This window comes from Hyaena hyaena, unplaced genomic scaffold, assembly GCF_003009895.1.
Source record: "Hyaena hyaena isolate Hyena2069 unplaced genomic scaffold, ASM300989v1 scaffold_517, whole genome shotgun sequence".
Classification (NCBI taxonomy): Eukaryota; Metazoa; Chordata; class Mammalia; order Carnivora; family Hyaenidae; genus Hyaena; species Hyaena hyaena.
In genome coordinates this window covers 1239971-1255866 of record NW_024081148.1, presented here as the reverse complement: position 1 = coordinate 1255866, position 15896 = coordinate 1239971, and positions in this window count along the sequence as shown.

The window sequence follows — 15896 nt, the reverse complement described above, 5'->3', positions numbered from 1 at the left end:
CCAGTAAGGTGCATAAACAAACAAACAAGAAACATGTAAGCTGGCTATAAAATAAATTTTAATCAATTCCCAAAGATGGAAAATGTAGAAACCACATTTCTTGGCTAAAATCCAAAAAGCATAAAGTCTTATACAAAATACTAAGACAAATTTTCAATTGTCCACAAAGAATAATTTAAATAAATAAAACTATGTAAATAAAACTATAATTCCAAATAATTTAAAGATTAACAAAAAGTGGATAATTACATATAAAAGCTAATGGAATATATAAAACCATACTCAGAAGAAAACTTAAAGCTTTGAATCATTTTATTTTTTTATTTTTTTTAATGTTTTTATTTATTTCAGAGAGCGAGAAAGAGAGAGAGACAGCGTGAGCAGGGGAGGGTCAGAGAGAGAGAGGGAGACATAGAATCCAAAGCAGGCTCCAGGCTCTGAGCTAGCTGTCAGCACAGAGCCAGACGTGGGGCTTGAACCCACAAACCGTGAGATCATGACCTGAGCCAACATCATAATGTCACAGTTCATGGGTTTGAGCCCCACATTGGGCTCTGTGCTGACATCTCAGAGCCTGGAGCCTGTTTAGGATTCTGTGTCTTCTTCTTTCTGCCCTTTCCCCTCTCATGGTCTGTCTGTCTCTCTCTTTCTCAAAAATATATAAACATTAAAAACTAATCAATGCGATACAACAAAAATTCCAATAAATATTCTAAACAATTTTATTTAAGACTTTATGAAAGTAAATGCAAATAATTTAGTGAAGAGAATATTTTGGGATACTATAAATTTCCAAAATAAGTTCAGAGCTAGAAAGCATGAAAAGATAATTTTTATAGAACAATTATAGAGACTTTTGAGGTCTAACTCTAAAATACCTACCAACCAAAATGAATCTACAGGTAAATTTTATCAAACCTTTGGAGACTAAAAAATATGTATGTGACACAATTATTTCAGAGCACAGACAAATATGGATATTTACTTGCTAAACTTGCATGACCTAAGTTGCTTGGGTGGCTCAGCTGATTAACTGTCTAACTCTTGGATTTGCCTCAGGTCATGATCTCTGGTTTGTGAGTTTAAGCCCCATATATGGCTCTGCTCTTGATGTGTGAAGCCTGCTTAGGATTCTCTCTCCATCTCTCTCTGCCCCTCCCCTGCTCGCTCACTCTCTCTCTCTCTCTCAAAATAAATAAAACCACTAAAAATATAAATTGCATGACCTCATATCAAAATGCAACAAAGATAACACTAAAAAACTAAACAATGGAAGAGTTATTCTGAAAATAAATGAAAAAAAGAATGATGAATATACAAATAGCATTCAGGGAAATACTAATATAAGATACCAAATGGAAATAGAGTTTATTTCAAAATTGCAAGGTGGTAAATTTTAGGAAACTACCTGGTATTTCTAGTGTTTTAATCTATGATTGTGTCAATAGATGAGTAAGTTAAAAGCATTCTATTTTGTTCCTGTTTTTTTAAAAATATTAAATAAAATATAAATAAAACAAAAATTTAAAAATTGGGAAAGAGGAGTGCTTGGGTGCTCTTGATTTTGGTCATGATCCCAGGGTTGTGGGATTGAGCCCAGTGTCAGGTTCTGCACTGGGCATGGAGCCTGCTTGAGATTCTAATTCTCTTTCTCTTTTTCCTTCTGCCCCCTCCCCTACTCGTTTGTGCTTGTGCTCTCTCTCTCTCTCTTCAAAAAAAAAATGAAATAAATCATTAAAAAATGAGAAAGAATAAATTTGCCAACAAGAAATGCCATCAGAAGTGTTTTATACTTTCCATTAAAGATAAGATCAAGTAGGAGTGCTATTCTCATTACTACACCAGTGTATTTTGGCTTTGGTTTCGAGTCTCTAGCTAAAGAGACAGCAATGTATATAGCTTTATGTTTACTCACATGATCTCAGAAGTCACAGGAGGACTCTAATTCTGATTCTTGGACAGCCCATTATTACCTGGAAGATTTGGGGTAATCCCTCAAGCTTCATAAGCTCCAAGTTCTCATTTGGGAAATGGACATGGATCTCCCACCCTTAGGAGTACTGTGAGGATTCAATCTAATAACATTTGTAAAGTGATTAGCAAAATGTCTGATACCTAATTAATAATTAATAATAGGATTATTAACTATATTAGCCATTATTATTATCATACCCATCATAAATATTGCCATTACCTTATATTTTAACCAAAAATTTAAAAAATTCCAACAGGTGACTGGATAGAAAGAAAATAAACCAATTCAAGTTGTTTTATTTATGTTTATGATAGCAATTTAGAACATACCTTGAGGAACAAACCAAATTTAAAAGCTAAAATACAAAACAAAACAAAAATCTAAGCTAAAATTATAAAATATGAGGAGACATATTTAATATTAATCAATGTGAGATCAATGTTAAGAAATCTACAAATGCTATTAAAAGATTTTTAAAAAGATTTTAAGATTTGGGGAATTATATTGTCCACTGGGATGGAATGATATCTCTCCACCTCAAATAATTTGTATACTTAACTCAATTTAAATCAGAATTCCATCTTTTGATGAATTTGTAAGAAATTTCAAATATCAGCCAGAGGAGTATATATGAGAGAGAGGCCAAGAAAATGCTGAAAAAAATATGACCAGTGAAAGTATGCTTATGCTACTAGAATTTATTATATATTATAGAGAAAATAATATTAAATGAGTATGCACAGATATAGGTAAATGAATCTTAGCAACCAATTTAATAATCCAGAAACAGAGTAATCTATAATGAAAATTTTGTGAGATAAAAACATTTCAGGGGCGCTTGGGTGGCTCAGTTGGTTAAGCATCTGACTTTAATTTCAGCTCAGGTCATGGTCTCATGGTACATGAGATCAAGCCTCATGTAAGTTTCTGCTCTGACAGCCTGGAGGCTGCTTAGAATTCTCTGTTCCTCCCCTGCTTGCTTACTCTCTCTCAAAATACATAAATAAAAACACTTTTAAAAATAGTGAGATAATAATACAATAAATAATATTGGTACAAAATGTTGTCCTACTAAAGAAAGTGCCAACTCTTTTCTACATGACATACACAAAAATTAAATTCAAAATAAATGAGTGATCTCACAATTTTAAAGGCTAAAACATTCATATGAGCTACAGGGGAGTATTTTTACAAACTTGAGTTTTTTGAAGCATGACGTGAACTCCAAAATTTATCAAGAAAATTGACAAATTTGATTACCCAAAAAATCAAAATTTTATGTGGCAGAATACAATGTAAGTTTCATAAAGATCCAAAGGATTAGAATTGCTTTGAATGTAATTTACAACATAGATCTACTCTTTATAATAGATTTTAAACCCTCTACTAATTAATAATAAGAAATAATCATTTACAAAACCCAATGGCATAAACCCATGATGGAAAGATAAATATTGTATTTGTATAAATACAATATACAAATATTCATATTTGTATATGAAGTGTCTAAAATAGTCAAATTCATAGAATCAAAGAATGGAATGGTAGTTGCCAGGAGACAGGAGAGTGAGAAATGGGGAGCAGCTAACCACTGGGCATATCACTTTAGTTAAGCAAGAGGAGTAAGAACTAGAGGTCTTCTGGAAACACTTTACCTGTAGTGACAATAATGTTACATTTATTAAGAGAGTAGATCTCATTTTAAGTATTCAGACACAATAAAATAAAACTAATACATACATACATTCACACATACAAAAACCGAGGCAATTGACCTGAGAATAGCATAAGAGTACAAAGAAACAACACGAAAATAATTTGGCACTTAATAATTGTAAACAAAGACAAACCGACAGCAGCAATAATAAAGAGGCAGTCTTTTGTTGCATACTGACTAAAGAAGACGTGAAAGATTGTGTAGTTAGGTGAATTGTGTTCCCCAAAAGATGTGTCCAAATTTTAACCCCTGTCGACTGTGATTTGGGAATTGGGTCTCTGCACATATAATTTTAAGAATCTCGAGTTGAGCTCATCCTGGATTTAGGGCCCACACTAAGTTCAATGACAGGTGTGCTTACAAAGGTAGAAGAAAAGACACAGAGATGTAGATTAAAAAAAAAAAAAAAAAGCCATGTGAAATTGGGACAGAGATTGGCACAGCTCAACTCCAAGCCACGAAAGGCCAAGGATCACCCACAGTCTCTAGAAGCTAACATGGAACACACTCTCCTTTAGAACTTCTGTCAGGAAAGGGTCAATCCTCCTCACATGTCAATTTCAGATGCTGGCCTTCAGAGCTGGGAAGCACTTGTTTTAAGCCATGAGGTTTGTGGTAATTCGTTATGGCAGCCTTAGGAAACTAATTCAGATGGGTAATATTTCAGTTTTTCAAAGAAGTAAGGAGCACCCTGTCTCCCACTTTTAAAAGTACAAAACTGAGCAGCACTTGGGTGGCTGAGTTGGTTAAGTGTCCGACTCCATTTTGGCTTATGTCATGATCTCATGGTTCGCGAGATCAAGCCCCACATGGGTCTCTGCACAGAGACTGTGGAGCCTGCTTGGGATTCACTTTATTTGTCTCTCTCTGCTCCTCCCCCACTCGTGCTCTCTCTCTCTAAGTAAATAAAATAGGCTTTAAAAAAATGTGCAAAATTGGATATTAGAAGATAATTAGGAAAGATAGTGTAATCATGACTCCATGAAACATACATATGTGTGTATGGGAATATACTGTTACAATGTATATAACAGCAGAAACTCAGACAGAAACTAAAGTCTCTCAACAAGAAAGTGGCATAAAAAATCATGACGAGTTATAAAGTGTTTATATATCTAATAAAACAATTACAGAAATATAAATCTATGAACTTGGAAAGAGTTCCTAATATCCAGAATGTATTACAAATACAAATTAATTAATTTGTAATTAGATTAATACAAATCTAAAGAACAATACATATGAAATAACCTTATTTTGTAAGACACATATATACATGGGTTCAAACACACGATTTTGCATATGTATTGTATGCACACATGTTTATTTACACAGACAAATAAATGTGCTTATGTAGGTGAGTGTGTGTTTGTAGATGTGTATTTTGTAGAAACAGAGAAGTTTGAAGTTCTGTGTATCAAACTTGTAGGGTTGTTTACCTCTGGGAGATAATTTAAGTTAACTTTATACAGAATATAAATAAAAGAGAAAACAGCAATCAGCATCTGTACCCTCTGGCTTGCAATCAGGTTGGGAGGCAACCAAGTTACCCAAAAGAAATATACAGAGAGACCAAGTTCAGAATATTGGTTCCAATGTTTCCTGTCCTGTTAAATTATCATGGATTGTCACGGTCCCTCTGTTAAAGGGGACTGTGCTAGGCAGAGCACCCTAATTTTACAGCTCTTTCTGGGTTCTAGAACTCCTTCTTTCTTGCCTCTTTGGACTTAAAAGAATAATGATTATCTGTGATTACTTTGAGACATTATACCATTGGTTTCTCATTTTTCCTAAGAACTGTCCACATCTTTGTTAATAGTTCATGATCATACCACGTCTGCCGAGTTTGAGTGTGCTTGTTTCCATCCTGTTGATTTTCCCTGTCCAGTACGCATCAACTGTAGTTCCTTGACTTTGAATTTACCTGGCTTAAGTGAGGCTAATGTCTAGAATCCCAGCTTGGCCAATATGATTACCTCATCCTCAAGACCTGTCAATTAACTCTGGGTTGTATAGATAACCTATCAAACCGGCCGAGTCAGAGGCAAGTCTGGGAATTCTGTTATAGTTAAAGTAAAAGAAAGCAATCTTTTCCCATTGGGCCTATCTTTCCCCTGATAAACTGAAAGTCCAATATTTCTGGTGGCTGTTTTTGTCACCACATGGGAAAAGCCGGAAGAAATGATGGAAACACAGGTAAAAGCAGAATTTGAAAATGAAAACCAGTATATTCCTGATGATATAATTTGGCCATAGGCATACAGCCATATCTGCATCTTGACTATCCCTAACCTCCTAAGACGGGAGCTGATAAATCCCTTTTATCTTGTCTAATTTCAACTGTAACAAAGGTTCCTGAACAGTACAAATATTTTGTGACCGTATTCCCCTCACCCCCTCAGTCCAGGGTGATGACATCATACTTACGCTGCCAGCTATTTCTGCCATGTCTTTGTGGGACAAATTCTGCTCTCAAGTTGAAGCAATAGTTCATATCTAGCCCAATCAGATTCATAGAATCTGCAGCTTCTCTCTCTCTCTCTCTCTCTCTCCTTTTTTCTCTTTCTCCTATCTATCTTAAAAATTTAAATGAGAAACAAGGGTATATTTTATAGTTGATTGGAATAAAAGAAGAAAAGACGATTCGTTTGTAGCTAACTCATAGCTCACCACACTCGTGCCATTTCACAAAGCTCCGAGTGCTAACACCCCAGGCTTGCTGTGAACCCAGACAAGTCTTGAATCTCATTCTCCACGAGACTTGGATCTCCTGTTAACAACAACAACAAAAATTGTTCTGTTTCTACTCCCCTATCTCTCCATGTATTTTAATAAAATCCTATTCAACTGTGCTGCTTTATGTAGATGTCTATTTCTTTAATGAAAAAAATCATAACTGAAGGATTTATTGATATGGGACTGTATTCATTTTATGTTTACTGAGAAAAGTTCTTTTAAAATAATACGATTTGTTTTCAAACCTCTCTCCCTTTTTCTACTTCTCTCTATCCAAGCTGTACTGATGTTAATAATGATACTTACATGAAAAACATATATATATCCCCTATAGCCTATATTCATGCCTATGCCTGGACTTATGCTTATTTCTAAATTCACACTGAGATCTACTTTTATACCATTAATGACCTATTACTTTGACACTCAGTTAGTTCTGCCTCAGCAATTGTTATAAACCCTGATTATAAGTCAAGGAAGCACAATCTGGAAACCCAAAAACTAATTTTTCAATGACTCAAATATTTTTCATATTTTTCTAAAACACCATAAAGATTAGTCATACCACTTAACAACACATTTTAAAAGCTCCCTTTCTCTTTCCTCCTCTTCCTACACACATCCCAGCTTTGCCTTGGCTTCATCTTCCAGAATCTCTTTTCAAACATTTCTCCTGCTCCAAGCCAAAACTTCTAGCGACCCTACCACTTGTACTGATTTAGAACATTTAATGTCCAAAGGGCATTTCTAGAAAGCTTAGGACACTCCTCAAGGGTTGAAAAAAAGTGGTGAAAGGAGAAATTGTCATCGCTGGAAAGGATTCTCTTCAGTCGGTATGGAAAATACCTTGAAGTCTGGGAACTCCGTGGTTAATTTCTGCTTTGTTCATAAGTTATAAATTTACAAAAAACTTTAGGAATACACACCACAATTTCAACAGCAGCTATTTCTGAATGAGTATCCCCCTTATCTTCAGCAATATATTTCTGCATGTTTTGCAAGAGGCATATATTGCTTTTATAATCACAAATATATGAAGTTATAGAATAAATTAATATTTGAAATATACACATGTCTAAGTAAAATAATATTAAAACCCTAAACATTCCTTAGGGATGGACATGAAAATTGAAGCTTCCTGACCCTAAATTACTCCCCTCTTGGGTACGTAGCACCAACTGCTACTTCCCTTAAGGCACATCACTTTTCTAACCTAACTTGGATTTGCTGCGTTTTGAAAATGGCATTTCAGGAGGCATCGCTTGTTTCCTGAAGGTAAATCATCCTGTTCTCCAGAAAGGACTGAAGTAGGATCCACACATGCCCTGCTTCTCTACGATGGCATTTGTGCCTCGATATGATGCACTGAGTGGGATTGCAGAGCATCTACTACGTTGTTCACTCTGCCAGCTGCAGTAGCGTCATGCCCTCCGGGCCTCTGTGGGACATTTACTTTTACTACGCCTTCATAAACTAGATGAACTACTCATTTGTGCCTTCTTCTTGGCAGAGAGCCTAACAAGCGAAGGTTAAGCTTGACTTCTTCAGTAGAAAAGAAGAAAAATATTTCCTCAGCACTTGTGAAGGTCAGCATGACTAGGTTCCCATTAGTCACTCTCGAGTAACTAGGAAATGAGAATAGGAGGTAAGGTTCTGACTCACCCACTCACTGATTCATTGTGCCCTCACAGAGCACTTCTGTGCAGATGCTGGGGACAGGATGTACAAGACGCACTCTTTGTCTAGGAAGACCTCCTAGAAAAACAGGAGAGAAGACATGAACAGATGAAATTGAAAATATTAATGCTGGTAATGACAATGAAAAAACGTAACATTTACTGAATTCTGTTTATCATGTGCCAGGATCTATACCAAGTGATCTCAATGCTTATATCATCTCTCAACAACCTTAAGAAAAAAAATATCATCATCCTCATCCTCATCATCATCAACTCTATTTTATGAATAAAGAAGTTGAAGTCCAAGAGTTTATTACTTGTTCAAGGTGACATGGTAACAAATAATAGAGTCAAAATTCACAGGCAAGGGACTCCTAGGTGGCCCAGTCGGTTAAGGTCCAACTTTGTCTCAGGGCATGGTCTCACGGTTCATGAGTGTCAGCCCCACATCTGGCTCTCTGCTCTCAGCATGGGGCCTGGAGCCTTCTTTGGATCCTCTGTATCCTACTCTCTCTCCCCCTCCCCCACTTGTGCTCTCACCCTCTTAAAAATAAACAAACATTTTTTTAAAAATCCGCAGTCAAGAAGTTTGACTTCAGTACATATGATAGGAGCCAGAGTAAAAGCATGAGCTCAGTGCTGCAGAGCCCCGAAGGGAAAGGCCAACCACCTGGAAGAGGTGAAGAAGGTTTGACCAAAGAAAAGATGGTTCTGGTAGGTCTTGAGGGAGAAGCTGTTTCCATGTTAAGGTGTTGTAGAAGAAGTGTAATTCTGAGAAACGTGGTAAAAGGGATCCACGCATTCATTGACCATCTGCAGCAGAGGTTGTAAATTATCAGCCTGCAAACAGAAATGCTCTACAGGTAGAATCTATTTGCTGCCCCCAAAAATGTTTTTGTTGGTTGTTCCTAGGATGCAGACAGGTTGGCAGTTCTTTCTGTCTCTTGCTGCTGGTCAGCAGTTTTTTCTGCCTCTTGACCTTGGACAAGTCAGTGAATTCTTCTACCAGCTGTCAGTTTCCTCATTCAGTTGTTTGTGTTTTATTCAATTTTGTTTAGATTTACCTTACATAAGATAAACTGCATACAAAGGACATGCAAAAATTGTTGTTTTGACCTACATACCTCCATAAACATTCCCCAAATCAAGATATATAGATAATTTCCATCTTCCCCCAAAGTTTCCTCATGCCCTTTGCTATCCATCCCAGCCTCTATTGCTACCCTCTTTGGAAATGTCTCTTTGTCACCACAGATTAGCTTGATTTCTTCTGGAATTCTACATAAATGAAATCACATAATAGGTAATCTTCTATATCTGGCTCTTTAGTCAGTATATGATTGTAAGATTTATCTATGTTGTGCCTCCATCATTTTATTCCCTTTTTTAAATTTAGAAGCATTCTGCTACCTCATCTGAGTTGATTGGAGTTATTAGTTATTGTGAATAAGGCTGCTGTGAGCATTGTGCACAGAGCTTTGCACGGACATTTGCTTTAATCTATTTTGCATGATCATATAACTTTTAAAGAAACTGTCTAGCTGTTTCCCAGTGTGGTTATACAATTGTACATTTCCATGAAAAGCGTGTGAGAGTTCCAGTTGGTTCACAAGGTTGCCAACCCTTTGTTTTGTCAGTCTTTTACATTTTCCATTGTAGCAGAAATACACAGTCAAGTGCAATGCCTTAAGACATTTAATAAAATTGGAATTCCTTTGGGCAAGGCTTGCCATTCTAGTTTCTTTCAATATTACCTATTAGCTGATGCCAAAAGGCCAAACCCATTATGCCATCTGCCTGGCCCTGAAATTATTTACGGCAGGAGATTGTCTTATTTTAACTTCCCATAAAGTATTTAATTTTATTCTCTTGACAACTCTTAGAGGTAGGTATTAGCAAGCCCCCATTCATAGTTAAGGAGGTAAAAGCTAAGAGGGGGTAGAGGTTAAGTCATACACTTAAAAATAACAGTCAGGATATAAACTCAAGTCTCTTTGGCTTGAAACTAGGTGTTTCCCACACGGATCTTTCAGGCAGCAGAAATCACGTGTAAAAATTTTTAAAAACTAGGGAACAAGTTGGCATGTTTAGAAAGTTTTACTGATTGATTGGATCTGTTTGTAGGACTTATGAATAATTAGGACCAGCAATACAGTTTGAAAGGTAATAACATACCCTCCTTTGTTCGAAAGGAAAAAAAATATTGTTAAAAGTATTAAATTATAAATTTTCCATTTCTTCCACACACTTTTAATTTGTATAGTGGTTTTATTTGCTATTTAATGTCACTCTAAGCAGAGAAAATTATAATTTTAAATGATTAGCATACATCTTTCTTATCATCTATATCAGTTTTAAATGAAAATATAAGTACATTTAAGTTGTATGTGGAATCCCACAAATTATACATTCAGTATTTTTGTAGCTAATACATGCAGAATACCAGAACACTGGAAGCACAACATGAACTAACTCAACAGATTTTATTTCACTTTTTGATACATGTACATTCAACAAATATCCATTGTCTATAGCTCAATGGTGGGTAGAAAAGAACATTTAAAAAAACCCTGTAGATTACCCTATTTTTCCTTTCCTCTATGCTGTGATTTTCATCATAAGTGGTTGGCTAATATGAGGGAGTGATATGCTTCCATGCCATGATTTTCATCATAAGTGGTTGGCCAATATGGGGAAGTAATACCAATATGAAAGGATATGATAGCCTTCCCTGATCATTTGTGTTTCTAGAACACCATTGCCTTTCTTCTGATAAAGTTTTTGCTTGAATAGAAGACATGGCCTCTCAGGTCTGTCAGGGCCCTGCTTACTCGGTGGTAGAGGTAACACACTTCATACTTACTTTGAGTCTTGCTGAACTCCCACGCATCACGTGTCCACGAGAATTCTGTGCCCATGGGCATGGTGAACACTATTGAAATGAAATGGCAAGTAATCATGGCCATTCTTAATCACAGATATCTTCTGCCATGCACTTACTCCATGATCCCATAGAACTTCCCTTACAAAACAAACTTTCAAAAATAAATTATTTAGAACTTAAAGATGGTAAGAGGAAAACATTATATATAGCACTGGGGCCCTTCTGAGTGCCAGGTCTTGCATGAATTCACTGGTGGAAAGCCCATGAATCAAGCTTTATGGGTAACGGAGAAATGAGAGAGAAGAACAATTTATACAAATATGGTTTGTGCTCAATCACTCATTCAGTGAATAGCTACTAAATACCTGCCTTATGTGAAGCATTGGTTTAGGGGCTTTGGATACATCAGTGGACAAGAAGAGTAAATAAAAATCTGTCTTCATGGAGCTTACATTCTATTTTCCTTTGAGGATAACTTTGGAACCATCTGTTCTTACTGAAAGAATACTAATGACTAGAATTGAATTCAAAAGAAATGGTCACTTAAAAACATCTCATTATACCAAATCCCATTTCCACAGAAGGTTGTACATGTTGGAGTCCACTGAATGTGTGATATGAGGAAAAAATGTTTTGTTCGTTCCTTCAATCTGTTGGTTGTTATCCTGGCTTGAATGCCAAAAAAGTTAAATGGCTTTTATCCATTTATTTGTTTTATGTTTGTTTCTTTCTTGGAAATCTGTGTAAGCAAAGACTTCTAATTAGATTTGTCCTAATTCTTCTGCATGCTTTGGTAAAATATAATGTGACTCCTCATCATTTTATCATAGAAATTAGCAACAGAGAGGGCTTTATTCTATAATTAATATGTCAGTGATTGTGGTCACCATTGTGGCAAATTCATTTTTCAGCAAGGTGAGCCACTAAGCAATGATCTGTCATAGAGGGTATGGGAAAATGGGGTTTCTTCTAGCCCAGAAGTTCTCAAACTTTAGCATGCAGTCACCTGGGGGAATGATTATGACACAAATTGTTGGGCCCACCTGCAGTTTCTGATTCCTCAGAAGAGCAGTAGCCCCTGAGATTAGGCATTTCCAAGTTTCCAAGTAATGCTGCTGTTGCTGCCAGTCCCAGGAAGTAGACCATCCTAACTGTTCAAAGTTCAAAAACAGAGAGACTAAAGGTCCTTTTTCACTGGAAACCCATATGGTTTGTTGATATGTAAGGACTTGGGACTACAACATTCCTTCTATAAGCTTAAGAATAGACTAAGACAAAGAAGATTGAACTGAAACTGTCATTCTATCCTTTACCATATTTGAATGTGAATACAGTGGATGTGCGTGAGCTTGTGTATGTATAAGTGTTAGGGAGAGACAGAGGAACGGAATGAAAGATTGGTAGAGGGCAGAATATGTGAGTCAAAGAGAGTAGGCAAGACCAAGAATGAGTGTTTGTGTGTGCTTGTACAAAAAGATGAAAACAGATAATGGGGCAAGATAGAGAGACAAGGAAAGAAAGAAAGAAAGAAAGAAAGAAAGAAAGAAAGAAAGAAAGAAAGAAAGAAAGAAAGAAAGAAAGAAAGAAAGAAAGAAAGAAAGAAAAAGAAAGAAAGAAAGAAAGAGGGAGGGAGGAAGGAAAGAATGAAAGAAGGAAAGAATGAAAGAAGGAAAGAAAAAGAGAGAAAAGAGAAAAAGAAAAAGGCACATAAAAGCACAGAAAAGAACGAAGTCTCCAAAATGCAGCACCATATTTCCCAACCTGTTCTTATTTAGAAAATAAAAAAATAATAATAATAAAGTAAATTTAGCAAATGTTATGGGTAGCTCATTATTATCTTGTGAAAGCTGGTAAAAATATAATTTATCACTGAGTTACTGAATCAAGCCTTATGTGCTACTTTATCTCATTTAGACTGCATCATGATCCTTTGCAGAACTCATTCAGGTTCCTTTTAGAGACAAGAAAAATTTAATTTAAAAGAGGTTGAATGAAATGTCTCGGGTCACACAATCAGAAAACAACTCAGCTGGTATTTGAAATCAGGGCACCTTGGTTGGATTTCGCTAAACTTTCATACAGGAGAATTTTAAATAAGTTTCAACAAAAAAACAAACAAAAAGCTGAAGATGTGGGCTGCAGAAATTATTTGCTATGAGTAAAATTGTTGTGTTGTTATTCTAGTTGTCCTTTTTTATACTTCCAAGTAACAACAATTATTTTCATGACAAGATCTGATAAAGTGAAAAGTGATACACCTGGAAGAGCTCCCCAGAGGTCACAGGGCAGAGGTGTGAGATTGCAGTGAGGACAAGGGAAACATCCAGCACCCAAGGAAGCTTCTGGTTCACTAGCCAGTCTCTCAACACATTTCCTCTGTCGCTTTGGGCTTCTAGAAATTATGACACCTCATCAGAGTTTAGTTGTTCCAAAGCCGGATGACATCTCAGCCTAGAAAAAAAAAATGTTCTGGATAGTGCAAATTGATTTATGTGTTAAAGGAAGTTAAAATTAATTTTTTTTGAGAATTTCAAGATACTGCTGGTGATAAGCCAAACTTTAATTTATGAATCGTTTTCCTGCAATCGCTCAAAAAAATTCAAAAGTTTATTGTATAACTGAGAATGTAATACATCCTTATTTTAGAAAAGAATAGATAAAAGGAGAATACAACAGGTATTCATTGAAATAGGGGAATTATTCAGATTTTGTTCTTTCTTCCACTTTTGCTATCCATGCATTTGAAAGAGCTCAGACCATGCCAGGCTGTTCTGTGTCCTATGTTTTTGCCTAAAACTTTCTAGAGTTTTATAAAACCTTTTTAAGCCTTATTTTCAATTTTTTGGGAGCCCTTTGGTGAAGTAGATATATATGAAAAATTCCTTAATTTTGTATAAGCGATCCTATATTTTTACTGATATAAATGTCATTGAAATTAGCAGAAATATTTTTAGGAATAAAAATATTTTCAGCATATTGGTTTATTTGATTGAGACGAAGTTTCAGAAGACACCAGAAATGTATGAAAGTGACTATTTCATTGCTGGCTTATTGGCCCTGTCTTGTGAACAGAAGTGGGTTTACTATGTATTTCATGGAACTTAAAGTCTAGGCCTCCTGTCTTCCAGGATTCTTTCCAATGACCTTGGAAGGGCTCTAACAAAGTGTTCACGTGTGTCAAACCTAATGATCAATTCCTAGCTTTGTATTCTTTGTCTTAAATTAGGTATCCCAAATTATATAAATAGCATGCTTCATCAAACCTGGATTTCCTCCAGATTGTGTGGTAGAGTTTAAATCATGCTTCAGCATTATTTATCTGCTTGGAAAACTGTGATCAGTTAGAATTTTTATATATTGCACTGGTTATTGTTATAAAGTTCATGCTTTCTGAGTGACTAAGGAGTAAATGAGTAAATGAGTTCTAGAGTCATCTTTGTGTTTATTTGCTTTTGCTGTGTCTTCTAGAAATCCAACTGTATCCTTTAGTACAAATTGATTACATGTGGATTGTTTTTTCTACGGCAAACATTAACTATGTACAGATTAGAATTAAGGATGTAATCATAGTTGCCATGTAGTAAATCATGTTTGTGCTAGATGTTTTATCTACATGATTCATAAACTTTAGAATATATGTTAACCCAAGGAAAATATTTTGCAGAACACACACACATACACACACACGCATGCACATTGAATGTATATATATGTATATATATAAAATATACACACAAATATATAAATATATAAAATGTCGGTAGCTTTATTTAAGAAAAATAATTTTAAATTATAAATAAGAACTTATATATTAAAGCAAATATTTATTTATAATGATAATAAAATCACAAAATTTGATAAACACTACAAATATCGTAAATCAAGAAAAGAATAGCAACATTTTTATCAATAATTTCCAGACATACCTCAATAAGGCTTTTGCTCCTATATTTTGGAGAAACATACTATTTAATCACCTTTTCATTTAATACTTTTGTGACATAATTTTTCTAAAAATAATATAAAGTAATCAGTCTTTCCTAGAACGCCATTGGTCAAATAGATTTTCTCTTATTCTTGATGTCAGAATGCATAAGACTTATGATTGCACACATTAGGTATATACTCACACTTTGTAGTAGTTCGACAGAGTTGTGCCCTAAAAACAAAGGGATTCTGAACAATTATATTTTATTAGATACCTGTCATGAAGGAAGTATTAAGATAATTATAATTGTAGGCACTGTATCAATAGAGATTGTTTCTGTCAACAGTGAACTTCCATTTTAATTAAGCACAATGATAACTTCTCTGGTTCTAATTTTAAGTATCTGATGATTAAGAGAATATTCCCTAGACCAGTTTCTGAGTCTGTGCATTTCAAACTTTATTTCTCCTCCGATTTCTAAATACTTTCAAATAGAGTACAGGGCAGAGTAGCACATGGCCCTTATGACATTTGACATCTGCACTTGCCCTTCATGTCACTGTCCTAAGTCAACACAGTCGGTCATAAGAGCATTCCTCGAAGCCATTCCATATCAGGATAAATAGTAATATAGTAACGAGGTGGAACCATACAAACATATCACACCAACCCCCAACTAAAGGTCCCTCCACGTCAACTTTGTCTTAGCTGCACTCAGATAATGTTTGTGGCCACTACACAATCATCTGACATAGTGAAAGTGTGACAGAGGGGAACAGTAGTGTAGAAAGTGTTTACAAAACATAAAACCTGTGAACATATTGTCATGTCCCTTTAGACAATTAGGAACTGGATTCCTTTCCCAGGGATTTTATAGCAAATTAACACAAACTTGGTGGCTTTATAACAACTGACAGTAATTCTCACATAGCCCTTAAGGCCAGAGGTATAATCTCAAGTTGTTAGCAAGGCCATGC